General features: G+C 42.2%; 1 protein-coding gene across 1 annotated transcript in view; it reads right to left on the bottom strand.

The window, feature by feature from the left end:
- PRKAG2 (protein kinase AMP-activated non-catalytic subunit gamma 2) overlaps positions 1-22,073 on the bottom strand; it is a 552,351-nt gene that overhangs the window by 454,044 nt on the left and 76,234 nt on the right. The gene's annotated exons all lie outside the window — the stretch shown is intronic.

The raw sequence follows: 22,073 nt of genomic DNA, 5'->3' as shown, positions 1-22,073 counted from the left end.
TGACCGGCGGACATCGCGTGCTCGTCCGCTATTGGCTCACAAGCCGTGACGGACTAGTGACGTATATATACGTCACTTTGCCTGGCCGGGGCTGGCCGCCGCAGTATATGTACTTGCGGTGGTCGGCAAGTGGTTAACTGGCAGGATCAAGTTGAAAAAAAATAAAAAATAAAGGGTAGAAATTTAAAAGAATCGAGAAACTGGAAAGAGTAAATGGTAGGGCAACACTAAATTCATTTTACTGTTTAACAGCAAGGTTTAGATACGCTCTAACTTCCAAGAAATCCAAGTGGTGAGATCTTCCTACAATTTTTTCCAGCTTTGCTTCTGCCCATTAGAGTTTAACTTCCTCCACTACTGCAAGGGCATTTCAGGTGCTCCTAAGAGAAAAATTAAATGTCTTAAGATTTAAATGTACTGAAAACCCAATATAGAGAGAGTTGGATGCTATAATAGCCATGACAAGAGTGCAGAACTCCATTGCAGAGAATTCACTTCTTCAGTCCCTGAGAGACCAATAAGCTGCGAGGTGATTGAGTCTGGCAGTTTTGGGTTCACTGACCCCTTAAGAAGAGTAATTATACATCATATTAATACTCAGTGTGACTGCTACATGGTTGGAAAGTTCCCACATCATTAGTATTAGCAGATTTCAGTACAGCTGCAGACCATGCACAGCTCACATTGTATCTGGATCCTGGCAGGAAATGGACAGAATGTGGGAACTCATCAACCTTTGTACTGTTTACTTGTCATGTTTGTAATTATTTAATACTGGCTTGTATGTAAGAACTATATTTGTACTTACACTGTGTACTATACTCCTTTTAAAAAAGGCTTTTTCAGTTTTCACGATGTCCATTATCTGCTTAGGGCCACCCTGTGAATGTCTACCCAGAAACATTAGAGGGCAGTTAGATGTTCAGATAAAATCCGTCCATCTTTAGGATGGCAAATTATCCACGCGCTGCATTCTACTTTTGTTCATAGAGCTTGGGGGTAGCAATGCTTGACTGGCTCCAATACTTGGCTCTGCTGGTCGGCCATCAAAATTCTCCTGCATAAAAACACTCCTTCTGTACCTTCATGGGGTTCCGGTGCTGTTCATTTTCTGCTTCTGTCATTTATGTTCTGACACTGACTCATCATTTTAATCTGGTCTACTACCCTAGATTCTGCCTTTTACTCCGTTGCCAATTCTGATTTCCTTTTTGTTACATACCGTATATACTCGAGTATAAGCCGACCCGAGTATAAGCCGAGGCCCCTACTTTTACCACAAAAAGATGGGAAAAATGATTGACTCGAGTATAAGCCTAGGGTGAGAATGCAGGGTGGCGGGCATGGTGCAGGAGAATGCAGGGCGGCTGGCATGGTGCAGGAGAATGCAGGGTACTGGCATGGTACAGGAGAATGCAGGGTACTGGCATGGTGCAGGAGAATGCAGGGTACTGGCATGGTGCAGGAGAATGCAGGGTACTGGCATGGTGCAGGAGAATGCAGGGTACTGGCATGGTACAGGAGAATGCAGGGTGACTGGCATGGTACAAGAGAATGCAGGGTGGCTGGCATGGTGCAGGAGAATGCAGGTTGGCTGGCAGGGTACAGGAGAATGCAGGGTACTGGCATGGTGCAGGAGAATGCAGGGTACTGGCATGGTGCAGGAGAATGCAGGGTACTGGCATGGTACAGGAGAATGCAGGGTACTGGCATGGTGCAGGAGAATGCATGGTACTGGCATTATGCAGGAGAATGCAGGGTACTGGCATGGTGCAGGAGAATGCAGGGTACTGGCATGGTGCAGGAGAATGCAGGGTACTGGCATGGTGCAGGAGAATGCAGGGTACTGGCATGGTACAGGAGAATGCAGGGTGACTGGCATGGTACAAGAGAATGCAGGGTGGCTGGCATGGTGCAGGAGAATGCAGGTTGGCTGGCAGGGTACAGGAGAATGCAGGGTACTGGCATGGTGCAGGAGAATGCAGGGTACTGGCATGGTGCAGGAGAATGCAGGGTACTGGCATGGTACAGGAGAATGCAGGGTACTGGCATGGTGCAGGAGAATGCAGGGTACTGGCATGGTGCAGGAGAATGCAGGGTACTGGCATGGTGCAGGAGAATGCAGGGTACTGGCATGGTGCAGGAGAATGCAGGGTACTGGCATGGTGCAGGAGAATGCAGGGTGACTGGCATGGTGCAGGAGAATGCAGGGTACTGGCATGGTGCAGGATAATGCAGGGTGACTGGCATGGTACAAGAGGATCCGGGGTTGTGGGCATACTACAGGAGATGCAGTGCTGTGGGCATGGTACAGGTGGACCATGCCCGCAGTACTGCATCCCTTGTAGTATACCCGCAGCCCTGCAGAATGGCAGGTAGTGCAGCAGTTTCCCTTACCTGTTCCAGAGGGGCCTTCATTTTAAAAATGGCGCCGCCCGGCCCCGACACGTCATTGCGCACGCACCGCCGCCGCTCGTATACTTTCGGCTATTCCCGGCCTCTCCCGAGCGGCGCCGGGAATAGCCGAAATTACACGAGCGGCGGCGGCGCGTGCGCAATGACATGAATGCGCCGGGCGGCGCCATTTTTAAAACTCAAGCATGTCGGAGTGGCCGGGAACTTTTTTTTTTTCTTGACTCGAGTATAAGCCGAGGGGGACGTTTTCAGCACAAAAAAATGTGCTGAAAAACTCGGCTTATACTCGAGTATATACGGTAATTAAAATTTACTGGAATAATAAAAGATAGCAACCTACAGACATTTAGACCTCCATTAAAAGGGGTTGCAAACATCTGACATGCAATCTGAACAAAGCATATCCCTCCTATAGTGTGTACTGGTCAACATCCAAAGCACTGAGTGTGATTTCTCTCTGCTGCCTCATCCCTCTGTTATCAGCATAAGTCACTTCTGACAAGTTTTTCAGGCACCAAGAAATAAAAAGATGACGGGAGGAATCTCCAGCACACAGCCTGTGACTGACATCCTCAGGGTTTTGGGTTGTCTCTCCCTCCAATCAGCATTCAGAATGCTTGTACAGTGTGTAACTTCAACTCCCTGCCCCATGCTTTGTAGGTCTTTGAAAAATCCTCTATATTTCTGAGTTTTCAAGACTGTACAAAAGTGTTAATTTTTGCATCAAATTTTCGATTTTGTTTTAGTCATAGTCTTTTGACTAAAATGCCATTTTAATTTTAGTCATATTTTAGTCATCTGCAATTGTTTTAGTTTTAGTATTTAGTCGACTAAAATCTCCAATACATTTTAGTTGACTAAAATAATTTTAGTCAACTAAAATCGAATGGGTTTAGTTAAAATGTAAGGTATTATTCATTATATACTTCTCGAGTAAAAAAAAAAATTGAATATCATGTTATTTATGGTATTAAAGCGGTAGTATACTCTGCTTTTTAACTTTTACCTACAGGTAAGCCTATAATAAGGCTTACCTGTAGGTAAAATTAATATCTGCTAAACCTGCATGGTTTAGGAGATATTTGAAAATAGGTATGGAGGTAAATGGCGCTGCCACAGTATAAATATTAAATATGGGTTAGGGGATATGCATTTTAAATCTGGGCCAAATTGAATAATTTAAATCTGGTGAGCTAAAAAATGGTAGGTGCTAAATCTGTGCAATAAATATTGTATGTAAAAAATTGAATTACTTGTGTAGGGAATGGTGATATAAATACAATAAATAGATAGGTGATATATGAACGTGAATAAATATTAGTAAATAAAAATGTGTATAAAAATGGATCTGTGAATGTACACAATAAAATAATCACATGGATATATTATTAACCCCACTCAAGTGTCAATAATACAAATAAATAAAGTGCATACATCAAAAAACCGTGTGCAGATAAAGTGCATATGAAGGTGCTCAGAATAATTAGACCACTTTAAAAAAAGTGTGGATAAAACCAATAGCCTCAGATAAGAATTTCAAAAAAGTCCATAAAATCAGCAGCAATAAATATATATGGTGGTAATCACAATTGAGTCCATAAACCAAATCTAAGAAAACTCCAAAAGAAGTGAGGGAAAAAGTGGATTCCGGGTGATAAGTAGGGATGGGGGTGCTCAATGGAGGAATAGGTGCTCCCCTCCTCTTGCTCCCACACTCACCAGAGGGTGATACCCCTACAGGGGTAACCAGCGTGAAATGTATCTCCCAGGGGTCCCTCAAAGGCTTGTACAGATATCCACTTGTTCCCAGATAGGAATCAACAGGCAGTAAATCCACAGTAAATCCTCAATCATATCAATAAATATCACTAACACTTACCTTATGGGCACTCACCACAGGACACCGGACACCTCAGCCAGTTGGCTGAGGAGGCACCTGCACAGCGCCCCACTATGGGGGGTGCTTAGGCACCTGCCCTTCTCTGCCTAATTATAAATCTGGCCCTGAGTATAGGTTTAGGAAGTGCTATTGACAGCATTCATGGCAACAACAATGTGCATCTAATTGACAGTTACTGATCTATTTTGTTTTCATTAGTGTAAAATTGACCTCTAATGTCAAATTTGTCAATGCTAAGAGAGAGAAAGGACCCTGGAGAGTATCTATTTGCACTTATTTGTGGACGAAAAAAGACTCACAGCTTCATTCCTTGCTATAAAAAGTGCATGCTACTTTTGTGCTCAACAAAATAAACCTGAATACATATTGTTGGCATTTGAACAAGTAGCCCACACACACACTGCACAGTCAATAAATCATGTGTGGACAAATGTTTGCCAGAGTGGGACATACCAAAGAGGAAGATCCTTACAGTGATAACAGACAACGGGTGTAGTATGGTGGCAACATTATACAAACCCCAGAAGCAGCACTGCAGAACCACCCAACTCTAGTGAGGAAGATGGAAGGTGACTCTGAGACTGACTCTGAAATTGATGATCTGTGGGGAGTCATTTTTATTTATTATTCTTTTACAGTCAATTATCACATGGATATGAGATGATTGATATTGGGGCTGTCAGCTCTACGCTACTGGTGTATCTCTGTTATTTTTCCACTTTATTAGTAATCTTGTGTAAAAGTATTCCCATGAGATGTTGAGGGCTAAAACAGATTGGAAACCATAACCTTTTCTACACTTTATGCTTATTTGGCTGCGTTCCTCTTGTTGGTACCAAAGTACCAACAGATCGACATGGACCGGACATCGTGTGTGGTACATACCTTACAAATTGTGGTCCACATGGTGCAGAAGGAGGTAAGTGTTAAGAGAATCCTTGATAAAGCAAGATCAATAGTGAACCTCTTCTGCAAGTCTTCAATTGCAGCACAGAAGATATTGAAGCAGTGTGACCTTACTCTTTTAAATGACTGCGCCACATGCTGGTCAAGTGCATTCAACATGATTGCAGGACTTTTCAAACTGAAAGAGTCAGTCTGCCAAATCGCAAACAACATGGGATCGGACAGCTTACTCCCTAGTGAATGGCAAAAGCTCACATCATTGCACGACCTACTTCTCCCTTTTGCAGAACATACTAAAACCCTCCAAGAGTGACACCATGTCCATGTCCCTGCCCTCTTTTATCTACTCCCTTGAGGACTTCAAACAGAACACTATATACCAAGACCCTACCACAATTGCACAGAAAATAAAAGGTAATGTAAACCAATGTTTTGCCTCATGTATTCTTGGATCCAACTGATGAAGTGTTTTTGCCACTTGCAGCAGCTGCTTGTTTTGTCAATCCTACTGTCTGTGAAACCCTTGTTTATGTAGCTGATGCTAATATTCAGGAACTGCTTAAAAAGGCAGAGGAGTATGCCTGTGCCGTAAGAAAATCCACATTGCCCCACACACAAGATTAGGATCTGTCTGAAAAAGAGGAGAATATTGAAGAATCACAGGAAGTGGAAGAAGCACCATCCACATCAAAGCAGCCAGTCTTTCGGTTCCTTTCAAAATGACGCAGAAGACCGAGGCAGAGGATCTCCCCAAAGAGCATAGAGCAGCAGATCAGTCTGACTGGTACTCCGGTGCGTACAACCCATTTTGCTATGGCCTCCTTCCTGGCCTCAGTGACCTGTTGTTCCTTTGAGTCAAGTTTGTATTTTGAAGCACTAAAAGAGCAGTGCAAATAGTTTGCTGTGGTGCACTGGCTTGACTTGGCCTATCATTTGAGGTTTTCTGTATCTGTAGGGTTAAATTAGGGGGAACTTGGAAAGCCTGTAATGTACAGTCAGTGCTATAGGCAGTCTGAAGTGGCCTGTAATGCACACAGTGCTCTGGACAGTCTGAGGAGGCCTGGAATGAACAGCGAGGAGTGCTCTGGACGGTCTGAGGAGGATTGTAATGCACACAGTGCTCTGGATGGTAGTCTAAGAAAGCCTGTAATGCACAGTGCTCTGGATGGTGGTCTAAGTAGGCCTGTAATGCTGCACAGTGCTTTGGACAGTGGTCTGAGGAGGCCTGGAATGTGACACAGTGCTCTAGGTGGTCTGAGGAGGCCTGTAAAGCCCAGTGCTCTGGACAGTGGTCTGAGGAGGCCTATAATTCACAGAGCTCTGAACGGCTGTCTGAGGAGGCCTGTAATGCACAGTGCTCTGTACGGTCATCAAGGGAGGCCTGTAATTCTGCACAGTGCTAAGCATGCCACACCCCTAAGCATGCTACGGTCACTATCTTGATTGCTGGGAGGGGACACTCATGGGCTTTACAGGCGGAAACCGGAAATTCACGTGTGTAAATGTCCCCTCCCTCACATTCCATTTTCGCTCGTTAAAAATGGAACTGATTTTTGTTAAATTTTCATCAATTGACGAAAAGGTGTGGTAATTTTCATTTAGTTTTCACCACTGGAAATATGCTGCTGACGAAAATTATGATGTAAATGTTTTGGTTGACAAAATTAACACTGCGGTACAGGACAAATGGCTGCAGGTACAACTCATCAAGGAGGATTTGTTTCATCTTTATCACCTGAGGCCAGACACTTCACTGGGCATATGTAAGGGTTTACAGCCATTTAAATATAGTAAAATACATAGAACTGGACACTCCATAAGGCATGGACCAATCTACTGCAATAAGAGGATTATAGCAACAGGAGGAAAGAAAGTTAAATAAGCAAATAGACAAGAAGGTGAAGAAAAGAGAAGAAGATAATCAACTAAGAAAGGTACACTTGGGCATAAAGCAGAAGGTCCGCTCCTATGATAGGAGAAAATCCCAAGTGGTGGCAAGAGGGTGTCCACTACCTAGATAGTTATGAACCTCAATAGTCTTATCTCACTATATTGTCACATACTGAATCAAATACCATTGTTTTTCATCTCAGCTCCACCTTCCACAACTATTACTTACATTAGAGATTTAGACTTGGTATTTGAGTTTGGTCTCATGTCTGCAGCATTAGCTACTAAGGAATGTACAATTCTTCAATTCTGTAGAGCACACCTGCGGAGAGGTGATCACAGATCTTCCATGACAGAGAGGGAGGCTAGTAATTACTGGCGCAAGATTCTGCCCACATGGACAAACATGGGATATATGGAGCAGTCTCTGCATGTCTGTCTCCCTTGGCACGCTTTGCAGAGCTGAAAATGTTCACAGTTTGATAATACAGGACAGCAAATACCCAGGGCAAGACTGTGGTCCAGGGCAGCAGGGCTGCTAGGAGGGGCACACAGCCCCTAACACTTCATATTGCTGACATTTAGTACCACATTTTCATGTGTAATAAATGGTTGCAATCTTTGATGGAATTTTTATTCCAGAGTAATTGAGCCATATCTCTATTGTAAAGGGTTGCACATCACAGCAAATCCCTGTGAGGAAGTATATGATAGCCACAACCTGGCCTCCAACCAGGCCAGGGATCCACGTAATTAAGCTCCAGGGACAGAGTGAAACGCGTGAGAGGGGGCATGGCCTGGTTGGAGCCCAGGCTGAGGCTGTCAAATACTTCCTCACAGTGTTTTGCTGTGATGTGCGACCCTTAGGACTTTCTCTCCCTACTGGATGTTTTGAGCTGGGACAAGCTCTGTCCTTGTCGGCACTCCTAGTGGTTTGTCAAACAAGAGGACCTGGTGGAGCCTTGAGCAGTACCTGTTATTTTTGTTGTGCATATTACCATTGCAGCTAGTTCTGCACAGTTAAAGTGTTTCTCTAGTCACAGCTTTCTTTTGTTATATTGAGTAGAGAAGGCTTAGAACCCCTGTCGAGTGTTTATTGCTGTCTCTGCCCCAGCCTGGAAGATGTATTACACATTACGCTATTGTCACAGAGGCCAAAAGTTAGGAAATTCCAAAATTGTACAGCTGTCGCCAGAAGAGAAGGTGAGGGAAATCTTCCAATGGGGACTTGTTATGGTAAAAACTGTCAAAAAAAATTTTTCTCGCTTGCCGAGATTTCCTTTCACTCCCTTTCGTGTCTCCTGAAAGTGAAATTGCCCAAATAGGACAGAGACAATGAAATAAAACATGCCATGGGTTTTATCCCTTTCCAACTCTTTACATAGGTGCACTTTAATCATTTTTATTGGTGTAATAGTGTACTTTGTACAGTTTGGTCACTCTGGGTCTGTATATCCGGAACCTAACTAACAGACAGGTGTATATTTCCTATACTTCTAGTCATTTGGTTCTGAGTATACTGATGAAGAGGAGAATGTGGGGACATGCCTGAGAATGGAGGACTACGGGAATTGCAGATGGCACTGCAGTAGTTTCTAGAAGGTTTGTGTTGACAGGTTATGATGTCAGCTACCTCCTGCTTATATTTCCTGTGCATGTGATTTAACCATCATCTACTCTAAACTGAAATCTCTGTGGTTGACTAACCTTTTTTGTTTGGGCTGTAGGCAAGATAGTTCTTTCCAAAGTCAGTTCAGCTAATAATGCCTACGGCTGCAGCTATTTATATCAAGGTGGTAGCTATCAAAGTACACCATAGGCGGTGTAAAACATCTTCTATTTGCATTCCATAATTATGACAAATGACAAGCTGTTGTCCTAATAAAACCTGCCTAAAGCTATAGCAAAAGACGGCATTAGTTTTGATGCTCAAACAGACGTAAGGCCCAGAGATTACAAAAACTAAAACACATGAAAAACCAAAAGGTATAATAGAAAACATCAAGAGATAAAAATGATGAAGCCATAAAATCTAAATGAGACAAGTTATAACTTGCTAGGTCAAGCAACATGTAAACATGAACTAAGGCAGTGGTTCTCAATTCCGGTCCTCGGGACCCACTAACAGGCCAGATTTTAAGTATTACCTTGGGGGATGCAGACTAGAATACTGCAATCACTGAGCAGCAAATGAGATCACCTGTGATGTAATTTAGTTATCTTGCAAACCTGGCCTGTTGGTGGGTCCCGAGGACCGGAATTGAGAACCACTGAACTAAGGGTTGCTGACTATTAGTAAGATTGCCTAGTGTTGTCATGATAGACAAAGGTGGCTGTGCATTGTTAGTTTGCACACAAAGTTATTTCATATCTTTCTGTCTGTCTGCATCCCTACCCGTCTAGTGACAAGTCTACATGTTTTTCCCATTCTCTATGATGCACAGACATTCATGGGGCTGTCTTTTACCATCTCCTGGAAAAAGAAAACCCTATAGAGGTTTATGAGGTCCCAGTGAGAATGTGTCGACAGTCAGAAGATCCAGGCTACCAGGAGGTGACTATTATGCAAGTAAGAAGTTAGCAGGGAGGGTAAAAGGGGAAAAGTAAATAAAGTACGTATCATAACCAAATTTTGTTTAAAAGTGCACCTTCCCTTTAAAGAAAAACTGTTGGCCATACCACCCCCACCTGAAAGCGCTGAGTAGTGATGGACTCAGGCGTGTTAAGGGTCGTAGTCCCAACCCACCTGAGTAAGGGAGATCTGTGCAGCTGCAGACCGGAAAATGCCTCACTGCCTATGATTGGCGGTGTGCAGTGTCGGCTTCCTGGCAGGATTGCTCAGGTGGGTTGGGACTACGACTCCAAAACACGCCTGAGCCCATCAATAGGGCTGAGCTCTGTCACATGGGGGTTTGCTTAACCAATCCAAAAATGTATAAAGTCTTTATTTGCACAGGAGATCCCATGGCATCCACCAGCCTCAGAAACAAACAGTTGTGTCTGGCAAATGAAGCCCAGTATCCAGAGGTCGCATAGTTCAGCAACAATAGGCAAAGTACAATATATATATATACTCAGCCACAGCTTTTTTTTTTTAAGTTTTGGATAGAGTGAGAAAGCATTAAACCCTAGTTTTGACTGCTACCTGGGACTTTCCCTCACTTACTGTCATGGTAGAATTGGTTCAGACCAATGGTGGCCATGCTTTTAACAGACAGGAGATGACTAAAGACTGCAACAAGGACAAACACGTAGATAAAAAGACAAAATACATCATATGCACCGCACAGACCTCCAAAGGCTCTCAGTTGGTGCACAGGTTGCACTGTATAAATCCAATAGTGAAAGAAATCCAGCATGCCAAAATATCTTTTCAGATAGCAACATTTACTAAAATCTCAACAAGAACCCACTGATGTTTCAAGAGCACAGGAGCCCTTTTTTTCCAAGTGACAGCAAAGACTATAAGAACACACAAGGTGCAAACATATAAATACCCATAATCAATTAACACAAAGCAGCTGACCAATTCACAATCAATAAAATGCCTTCCTCTACTTAGCATTTTATTTCTGTCAGTGTTGCTGTTAGAGATTTAACCTCATTTTCTATCCAGTGAAATAGCGGTCAACGGGAGCAGAAATCACTCAAATAGAGTCATGGATTTTGGCAAAAACCAACAGGGGTTCTAATCCTCTAATCCTCTTAACCCTCTTGTCTTTAATCGTATTGTAACTGTACTGTTTCTCTTTTATTGTAAAGCGCAGCGCAAACTGTTGGTGCCATATAAGCCCTGTATAATATTAATCCTTTTCCATTCCATTAAAAACGAAAAAAAAATTTTTTTGGCTAGACACGGCCTCTTGTTCACACTGTTTCAATTCAATGAAAAGAAACATGATCTACTGTATGTAACTCCTTCCTCTATATACACTCACCTGCCACTTTATTAGGTACACCTTGCTATTACCAGGTCGGACCTCATTTTGCCTTCAGAACTGCCTTCATTTTTCGTGGCATAGATTTAAAGAGGTTGTAAACCCCCAAAATTTTTTTTTCCTTTTTGCAACCTGCAAGAGAAACACATAATGAGCTAGTATGCATCGCATACTAGCTCATTATGAAATACTTACCTTTGATTGAGCCCCCGCCGTGCCGTCCGCTTACCTGTATGACGGGCGACATGTCCAGTCGCCCGTCTTCCGGGATCGCGGCATACGGCCATCTGATTGGCGGGAAGCCGCAGTGACGTCACTCCCACGCACGCATGCAGGAGCCAACGGTCACGGCACGGAGCTCTGAAGAAACGGCACCAGCGGCCGTTCCTTCAGAGCGCATGCGCCAGTGACGTCACTGGCTGCATGTAAGGTAAATATCTCCTAAACGGTGCATGTTTAGGAGATATTTACAGTACCTATAGGTAAGCCTTATCATAGGCTTACCTATAGGTACAAGTTACAGAGGAGGGTTTACTTCCTCTTTAACAAAGTGTTGGAAACATTCCTCAGAGATTTTGGTCATATTGACATGATAGCATCACACAGTTGTTGTAGATCTGTCGGCTGCACATCCATGATTCAAATCTCCAATTCCACCACATCCCAAAGGTGCTCTATTGGATTGAGATCTGGTGACTGTGGAGGCCATTGGAGTACAGTGACCTCATTGTCATGTTCAAGAAACCAGTGGTGAGATGATTGGAGCTTTGTGACATGGTGTATTATCCTGCTGGAAGGAGCCAGAAGATGGGTACACTGTAGTCATAAAGGGATGGAAATGGTCAGCAACAATACTCAGGTAGGCCGTGGCGTTTAAATGATGCTAAATAGGTACTAAGGGTCCCAAAGTGTGCCAGAAAAAAATCCCCTCCACCTTTACACCACCAGCCTGGACCATTAATACAAGGCAGGATGGATCCACGCTTTCATGTTTTTTACACCAAATTCTGACCTTACCATCTGAATGTCGCAGCTGAAATCGAGACCAGGCAACGTTTTTCCAATCTTCAATTGTTCAATTTTGGTGACCCGGTGCGAACTGTAGCCTCAGTTTCCTGTTCTTAGCTGACAGGGGTGGCACACGGTGTGGTCGCCAGCTGCTTTAATGTTCGATGTGTTGTGCATTCAGAGATAATATTCTGCATACCTGGGTTGTATGAGATTTGAGATGATAGAAATATCATCTCAAATCTGATCATTCTCCTCTGACCTCTGACATCAACAAGGCATTTTCATCCACATAACTGCCGCTCACTGGATATTTTCTCTTTTTTGGACCATTCTCTGGAAACCCTAGAGATGGTTGTGCATAAAAATCCCAGAAAATCATCTAAATACTCTGACCAGCCCCTCTGGCAACAACAACCATGCTACGTTCAAAGTAACTTAAATCCCCTTTTTTTACCCATTCTCAGTTTGAACTTCAGCAGGTCATCCTCACCACGTCTAGATGCCTAAATGCGATGAGTTGCTGCCATGTGATTGGCTGATTAGCAATTTGTGTTACCAAGAAATTAAACAGGTATACCTAAAAAAGTGTCTGGTGAGTGTATATTTGTAGTTCAATTATATAAGCAAAGCACCTAAACACTAAACAGAAGAATCAAGTGTCAATTTTATAGCATTATATAACTTTCTGTTGTTTCTAGTCTTTGCAGCCTTGACAAGATTTCTGCCATTTTATACTCTGAATGCTAATATAAGCAGTGTTCCCTTGGATATGGAATTCCTGTTTTTTGCAAGTATTGAAGAAATAACAATAAGCCTGTAAATCAAACAATGCTTGTACGAATTACAGCAATCATTGCTGACATTTCACAAAAAACACATATTGGAGTTTTTTTTTTTTTTGTAAATTTTATTAAAATAATTACTGTAGCAGTAGCCTTCAGAAGGTGATGTAAAGTACATTGTTGCCACATATTGATAAGTGCATTTATGGAAACTTTTCAAGGACTAACATTTTTATAAACTCTTAAATCTAGTTTTTTTTTTTAAAGAAACATATTTCTTGTGTATGTATACTACAGAGGATGGGGATGTGGTTGGCAATGCTAATGTACATTGTCCTCATCTTGAAATTGAAACAACTTGGGCCATGTTAAGAAGTGGCATTCCCTATAATGACTACTCCCATCAGGGCTGGCTTTTCTGTGACTTCTTCCAGGTAATGTGTGTAGTGTTTTAACTTGTGAGATAATATGGAACTTGGCGGCGGCTAGGCAAAAGAGAGGGTCTACTTTTTAGTACCAGCTATCCTGTAGCAATCAGTAGTGAACCCAGGCTATCAGGTGCAGCATCTAAGGGTGAACATGGAGCAGAAGTTGTCCAGCTTCTAGGACGACCTAGTTGTCCACATGCACTTACCAATTATCCGCCCTCTCCAACATACCCTTCTGCATGATCCCCCTGTTCCCTCTATCTCCGAATATGGTCCTCTCGTAGCCCCCTCGGGCGCACGTTCGGGGGTCACGGACACAGTGGGTTCCCCTTGGGGGTGTCCGCCCCCCCCCCCCCGTTCGTGTGTCCAGGGGCCTCCTAAGTTTCCATCGCATGGACCGCATCTCCCTCAAGATACAGCCAAGGGATCCCACAGTGCCTTTCGTCTTCAGGGCGCGCATTCTCCCTCAGTCCGAACCCTTCTTGATAATCAAACGCTGTTCCTGTTGCTCAAACTGCCTTGATTTTCTGGACTAGCTCATGTGTTTTTTCCCCTTTTTACGCTTCAATGGTTTCTTTGTTATTAGCTATGTGCCATTTGTCAAGTGTTATTGTCAGAACTACTGATGTTTGTTTAAACCGCATTTTTGTTTTCTCTAAGAGCCGGTTCACATTAGCGCGACTTGTCAGGCGACTTGTCAGCCTGACAAGTCGCGCACCGTCGCGGTCCATTGACCGCTTCAGGACCCGTTCTAATAGGAGCGACATAAGTCGCTCCGACTTAGAAAAAGGGTTCTGTACTATTTCGGGGCGACCTCAGAGCGACTTGCATAGACTTCCATTATGTTAAGTCCCTGCAAGTCGCTCCAAAGTCGTGGTGCACGGGACTGACAAGTCGCCTCCCGAAGTCGTGCAGAGTCATATCGCCCCAGTGTGAACCGACTCTAACTTTTTTGTTTATGCATTCAATGTAACCTTCCCCATTTGCCTATAAAAATTATCAATAAAATGTTTCTTAAAAAAAAAAAAAGAAGTTGTCCAGCTGCTTCTGGGCTCAGGGAAGAAGGTACAACAGTAGCTCATGAGCACAGGGCAAGATGTTCCACAGAGAGCATTAGACAGCTGGCAGGAGGTCTAGCACTTTATAGATTGAATGTTGTAGGAAATGTGGCAGCTAAATTGTAGCCATAGAGCAGGAGGTGAGGCAGCTAATGGTAGGCAAAGTGAAGAAGGCTTGACAGCTACTTCTGAGCAGAAGGCAAGATGAGATAAAAGGAATGGGGAACAGGGGTAGGTAGTACAGATTGGAAGGAAGGAAGGATAAGGAGGGTAAAAGAAGAAAATAGTCGCACACCACCATGGAATCCAATAAAGAAATGTTCCGTTATCCACATAAGTGGTACAAGGTACAGCAGGGTAGGACAGTAGACGCGTTTCACACGACTGCTACGTGCTCGTTCACTAAGGATAAGGAGGGTACCAACAATGCAAGAGGGATACAAAGAAATGTCAAGTTTTCTAATGATAAAAACTGTGTCCTGGTGCTGGCTGTACACTATGGTTGTAATATCTGGGGAGCAGATATGTATTCATCATAATGTACAATGTAAAAGCAATCCTAGTGGCTAAAAAGCCCCGTCCACCCCTTTTTTCAACCGGGCTCTCCCGTGCCACCAAGGAGCACGGGACTGAAGCCAGTGCTTCTGCCACCTTCCCATAGAGATGAGTGAGGACTGGAACATACTTGATCATCTCTATGGTGTAAGAAACTGAAAGTGACAAGTTTTTTTGTCACTTCTGGTTTTGGTCTAATGCAAACAGGCTGTTACCTGCCCATAAAAGCATCTGATCAAACCAATCTCAGTTTGATCAGATGCTAAGAAGGGTAGATATGTCTCAGTAAAGAGTACCTGCCACTGCCCATGCTATCACAAGGGATGTTGTTTATCCCTTGAGAGAACAATAAAGTTGATTTAAAAAAATAAAGAGACAGTGTAAAAATATAAAAAATTAAATAAGTAATGCAATTTTAAACTTTTGTTAATCACCCCCATCCCCCCTAACCCCCTTTCGCGGCCTGTAAAAGTGATCCAGTGGCTAATTAGCCGCTAGGATTGCTTTTACATAAAAGAGCATCGTCATCAAAAAAATAATTTGGGGTTGCAGGGATCTTCCTGGTATAACCACTTTAACCTTGCAATATACTGGTATATCGCGGAGGCTGAAATGGTTAATAATACCAGCTTTAGAATACCATTCCATATTTTTAAATGTAAAATAAACTGTTGTATCTCCCCTAGACCTGATGTGTGGTCTACAAATTGTTGCCACCTTTTTTTTTAATTCTCTTTATTTGTTTTAAACAAAGTATATAGTGTACAATAGTATGCACAACAGTTACAACCTTAACCACAAGTGTAACACACAGAACAGTATATCAGTACTAATAGTCAGTATAACTTTAAAAAATATGTTAGAGACATCCATCTAAAAAAAATCACATCAATATGGAATATGCAACTATGCAAGTATTTTTTTATGACAATAACCAGTCCCCCAAAAGTACAATAGGACCAAGCAGGATAATGGCAGGCATAGTTTTAAATGAGTATGATTCTCCATCTCTAAAGGCACCCACCAATAAAATGTACATTATCCTCAGCTATGCAGTAGAAGGGCAAAAATGGTAATCTCAAACAATTAATTAAACACCATGGTCATATCTTTCACCCAACTTCTCCAAACTTAACAATCTTGTATTGTACACCTCTACGGATATAAGTAGCCTTATATAAGGGTAACATTTTGTTAATTAAGGCCTTCCAGGCAGGTTTTGACAGAGCAAAGGTTTCTTTCATGATACAATAATGATTTTCCTGACATAAGAAAATAGCAAGGAAAGTAAGGTACTTATCACTTTCTTCGGGGCTTTGCATCCACCAGGAACCAATAAACAAATTGCAACGGAAGGTTGAATATGTATAGTCGTGGCCGCCTGAACACATTGCGCAACATCCAACCAGAATTGTTAGATAGTCGCGCAATCCCCAAAATATGTGGATAAAGTCAAGTTGTGGGGCAGAACAACGCCAGCAGGAAGAGTACTGAGAGGGAAAGAATTGGCTAGTCTGGCTGGAGTCAAATAGGCCCTATGGTGAATTTTAAATTGAATAAGATGATCTCTTTTTGACACAAGTCTAGTAAAGGGGGCATTCCACATGTCATCCCAAGCATTTTATTTCCTTTGAGAGAAGTCAACCAACCAGGCATTTCTACATGATATCAGGGCCTAGTGCCAGTGAATAACTGTTTATAAATTAAAGAGAGTACCATAGATAGGTTACCATCACGTAGCAGATCCTCTAAGTCCCCAAGGATAATTGTATACACCTTTTAAAAAAGTTTTTAACCTCTGTATAATTCCACACATCATTTTTAAATATACAAGCGGTCCCCGGGTTAGAAACAAGATAGGGTCTGTAGGTTTGTTCTTAAGTCGAATTTGTTTGTAAGTTGGAACAGGTACATTTTTTAAGTGTAGCCCCAGCCAAAAGAATAATTTTTACGATTTTTGGATAGCATAGGAAAGGGTTAACACCCCTGTACCATTTTTATTTTGCTGTCTGTACCCCTGTTCATAGGATTTCACCTAATTTTCTGTCCCTATGACAACTGGATTTTGAAAACTTTGGGTTGTTGTGGAAACAAGGATTGGTGATGAAGCTTCAGTGGAGACACCTTTTTCCCATGAGAACTCTAACAGGAGTGAATTTCCCTTCCTAGGGGGAGATTTCTCCTCACTTCCTGTTGTCTCTCTCCATTTGTAAGTAGGAGTTGTTTGTAAGTCGGATGTTTGTAACCTGGGGACCGCCTGTACAACAGTTGTTAAATATGCCACTGTAACGGAGGCACTAGTACTCTGGTGCCTCATAATAACTCTCTGAGCTGTTAATAGGCATAAATAAATCCACTGCAGATTGGATATCTGACTATTAATAGAGTCCACTACCTCAATTTGACCACTGCTAAACAATAGCATCAATGTATCCTCATCAATGATTATACCTGTAACCAAATCTACATGTACCAAGATCTTCTCCCAAAAAAGATATATTTTTGGACAGTGCCACAAATGATTTACCAACGTAGGCCTATATAATTTACATTTAGGACATATTCCTGCATTCAGAGAAGAGGGATTTGTTATAAATGGAATATATGCTCTACATATAATATTACATTGAGTTTCTCTCCAAGTCTCATTTATAGTAATTTTTTGCACCTTATTAAATCTTCAGTTTTTCCACCAAATTTTCATGAGAAAAATCAGCACACCAGTTTTTTAAGCTTGTGTTTTCCATGAAAATGAAGGCCTCTTGAACCTCCTTTAGGGAAAGGGAGCCTTGACTGCTGGAAGCATGGCGTCACTGTGGGTGTGAACCTAAAAGAAAAGAAGTTAAGTAGCTCCCTTGGGATTGGCTACAAAGACCTGAGGTGACTGGGTGGAGCCTGAACTCTAGGAAAAGGCTACACTGGGGCACATCTAACTGCTCTGAGGAGATTCAGCTGTTACAAGAGTTGTTACTTTTGCAAAGTTCAATAAAGCTGTGGCCTTGCCCTATTTCCAACTTAATCAGCTTCTGTGTCTTTTTGGGGGGCAAGGTATTGGTTTATTAGCTGCTCATAAATGAGCCTATGCTTCTCAGTAGTCAAGTATCATTCAGGGGATGATTTATATCAGATATGGATAACTACCACTTCTTATTAGCTCATATAAAAAGAGTGGGTCCAAAAGAGTACTTCCAGCACAACAGGACCCTGAATTCATAGTTATTTGCAAATAGTAGAGATAATAATGCATTGGAATATTAAATTCCATAGAAATCCAGTTAAATGACTTCAACAAATAGGAATTACTGTGGTACAGTTGACACGCTGCGGTCAGTCCATTTTGCATTCAAGGGGAGCAATTTAAAAAAGAAACTGGCTATGATTAACCGGTTGCCGACCGCCGCAAGTACATATACTGCGGCGGTCAGCTCCGGCCAGGCAAAGTGACGTATCGGTACGTCACTAGCCTGGTAGCCAATAGCGGGCGGGCGGGTGCCGCCGGAGGCGCGCTCCCGCCTAGGCTCGTTCACAGACACCTCGCGATCGTCCGCTGTGAAGGGAGAAAGACAGGCGGCTAATGTAAACAAAGCAGCCTGTCATTCTCCCCTGTGTAAAAGCACTGATCTAATGGTCCTGCTATGTAGGACCATTGATCTGTGCTGTTACACACACAGCCACATCCCTGCACAGTTAGAAGCACGCCCCTAGGGACACACATAGTCCCTACATCTCTAATAAAGTTAACCCCTTCCCTGCCAGTGTAATTTTTACAGTAACAGTGCATATGTATAGCACTGATTACTGTAGTAATGTCACTGGTACCCCCAAAAGTGTCATAAATGTCAGTCAAGGGTCCGATCTGTCCGCCGCAATGTCGCAGTCCCGCAAAAAAAAAAGACGCAGATCGCCGCCATTACTCGTTAAAAAAAAACCAACAAAAATTACAAAACTCTTTCCCTTAGTGAACGCAATAACTTTTGCGCAAACCAATCAAAATATGCTTATTGTGATTTTTACATTTTTTGGGGGGGGGGGGAATTTCATATAAAAAAATGTGAAAAATATTGTTATTTTTGCAAAATTGTCGCTCTTTTTTTGATTATAGCGCATGATCAAAAAATCACACAGGTTATCAAATACCACCAAAAGAAAGCTCTGTTTGTGGGAAAAAAAGGACGTCAAATTTGTTTAGGTACAGCGCCGCATAACCGCGCAATTGTCCGTTAAAGTCACGCATTCCCGAATCGCAAAATACCCCCTGGTCAGGAAGGGGGTAAAATCTTCCGGGGCTTAAGTGGTTAAAACAAAATAAAAAATACATGGAGGAAAATTGCCAAGGCTGTCAATACACATAAGCACTTACCTCTGCCCACTGTATGCAGCAAAAAGAAAAGAAAAAAACAGAACTTAAAATGAAAGCTGAAACTTTAATCTAAAATGGAAAACATAAAGTGTTATAAAAAAGTTATGGACAAAAAGCCACCCCTCAGGACCCACTGACAGGCTACTTCTGTAGCAACATCATAATGAACAACACGTTTGTGATCTAGGTGGAACGTTTTCGTTTTTTTAATAGCTTTGTAAAAATGTAGGTCTACATTTTAACATTTCAAAAAATACTTCCCTACAAGCTTTTCTTCATGCAGATTTAAAATATTTTTTCATTTTTCTATTGTTCTACAAACATTTTACTCAAAGAACCTGAGGCAGACAGAAATTGATATCTTGGAATGGAACAATTCAGGCAATTACACTGTGAATAAAAATCAACCAACATCTACTGTATAGTTCCTCTGTATCTCTCATGTCTTTTCTTTCCTTCCACTTTAAAGCTTAAAGTGTTACTAAACCCAGGATCCTGCATTCACTATATCTGGTCTCCCACAGTACACAGAACATGGAAATGCAATTATTTTAGTAAATATAAACTGCTAAATACCTTTTCTCATCAGCAGTATATAGCAGTCTTGTGACTTCTATCAGTTCCTGGTAAAGCTTGTAGGAGGGGTTTTCATTCCCCTATGAGCTGTCCTATCAATATCCAGGACCCCTGACTCTCTGTCTGGACAATGCTGATTGGCCCTGTGCTGATCACATGCACCCTCCCAAGAAAAAAACCCCAAAAAACTCTCTAGCAATATACATAACCTGAGCATTTGCAGCCTGACTCCAAAGGTTCTGCCTTATCCGTACATGTCCTGTAGTCAGTGGAAGAAGAGGAGAATCTGTGCATACAGGATCAAACAGTCTTTTCACACAATTCAGAGGATTAACCCCTTAGGGTGAACAGAGAGTATAACAAGCGTGCTTTACTGCATATACACACACTGTTGTGGGTTTGGTGACTCAAACATTTTTTAGAACTGTGCAGCAAAGTATTGGCACCTAAACTGGACATATAACCGTGCCTCTATGCAATTTCAGAAAGAAAAAAAAAATCTAGTTAAGGCCACTACTTCTTAGCAAGTCATAACTTAAAGTGGTTGTAAATCTCCGACATGCGATATGAACAAGGCATGTGGGGTGTATGTGGCATATCCTGGCTGACTATTCCAAGTTCCAGGTTCTGGGCAGGGCCTACTTGCCTTGCACGTCGAGGGTACCTATACCGTGTAGGCACTCATCAATGCCCAGGACCAGGTGGGGCTGCATTCATGTGAAAATCAACATTATGGCGGTATCCCGGCTTAGAGATGAGCCGTACACTGTGTGCAGTAGTTAAAAATACAGAGTTCCTCCGTGAAGTATTACTCCACATACCACTACACACCTTCCTCATAGCATAATGTATTTAGGAGGGACACTGCTAAGCGTGTGCCCTCTCCACCAGTTCCAGCATACCTCTGCCACCTCACTCCCAGTGACAGAATGGGGTCCTGCCAAAAACTAGCACGGACATCATGCCTGTGCTCACCTAACTCCTTCACTCTCCTGTACAATGAGTTTGTGGGGTCTTCGTATCGCCAGTTCTGTCACGGTTACTTTAAAGGAAACTGACCGTTAGGGAAGGAGCCAGATCACCATCCCCCTCGCTACTGGATGACCTATCAACTCTGCCAGTTACCATGCTTCATAACTGGTTGCTTTACATTTCGGACCAGCTCTTGGTTACCCGTGGCAACTGATCTTATCCTCCGACTCTCCTGTCGAGTCAACCTTTCATAGTGGTCTTGATTCTGCTCTGAGCCCTTCCCTGGTATTTATGTGGCTTACAACAGGGGGCAGGTATATGTTTTATCAGGTTTTTGTGAAGCTCAAGCTCATGTTACTAAAACCTATGCCAATTTACTGTATTTACATTTCCCTTTAACAATCTATTGTTTTTATGCTGATTTATACTGTAACCTCTTTTATTTTTGTTTAGTAGTAGGCTCCTATTATTGCTTACAAATTCCTCCAAATGAATTCATGTTGTCTAAAACACTTTTTATTTGTGTATATTCCACTTCAAAGAATGTTAGTCTCACAGCAACAGGCACCTATTATCTTTTAGGTGTGTTTTTAATACACATTTATGCAAATTTTCATATGATTTTGTACATTTTCTTTACTTGTCTACACTATTCTGGCAGAATATTATTACTTTACTTATCCATTCTATGGGTGCTAGTTCCCACTCAGATGATTTTATGATAATATATTTTAGTTCTTAATAAACATGTTTTTACCCCTTAGGAGATCTTGTGGATATAATCCTGGTCTACTATTTCCTACGTTTGGCTAATCTATGAACAGAAGCTCACTTAGGCTTAAATTAATGTAACATTCTTCGAATGTATTCCCTTATCAGTATGTGATTAAGCTGCAGCCATTTTCTTGTAGCCCATGGTCAACAGAATCCGTCTATACTATTGCAGCTATTTTCTTGCCGCCCATGGTCAGCTTAAGTAGTCTGCTCCCTTCTTCTTTAAAAACAGTTGCTTTTTTGGAATGGGCAGGCTTGAGAAAGGGGTTCCATGCCCTGAAACATGTTGTCACGCTCTTCTATTTCACGTATCACGTCAACAATGGTCAACATCAACAGTGCTGGTTTTAACTGGTGTGTTCCAAGAAGTGGTATACTTCCGGGATCTTGGTATCTGAAAACAAATCCACAACAAAGGTCTGCTGTAACACCACTGACCACATGGTATACTACCACCTACTGGACACTTGACAGATGTGGTTCTATATTTATTTTAAATTTGAGTACA

This window comes from Pelophylax lessonae (genome assembly GCF_965119305.1).
Source record: "Pelophylax lessonae genome assembly, chromosome: 5".
NCBI classification, from domain to species: Eukaryota; Metazoa; Chordata; class Amphibia; order Anura; family Ranidae; genus Pelophylax; species Pelophylax lessonae.
This window is presented reverse-complemented; position numbering and strand designations above follow the sequence as displayed.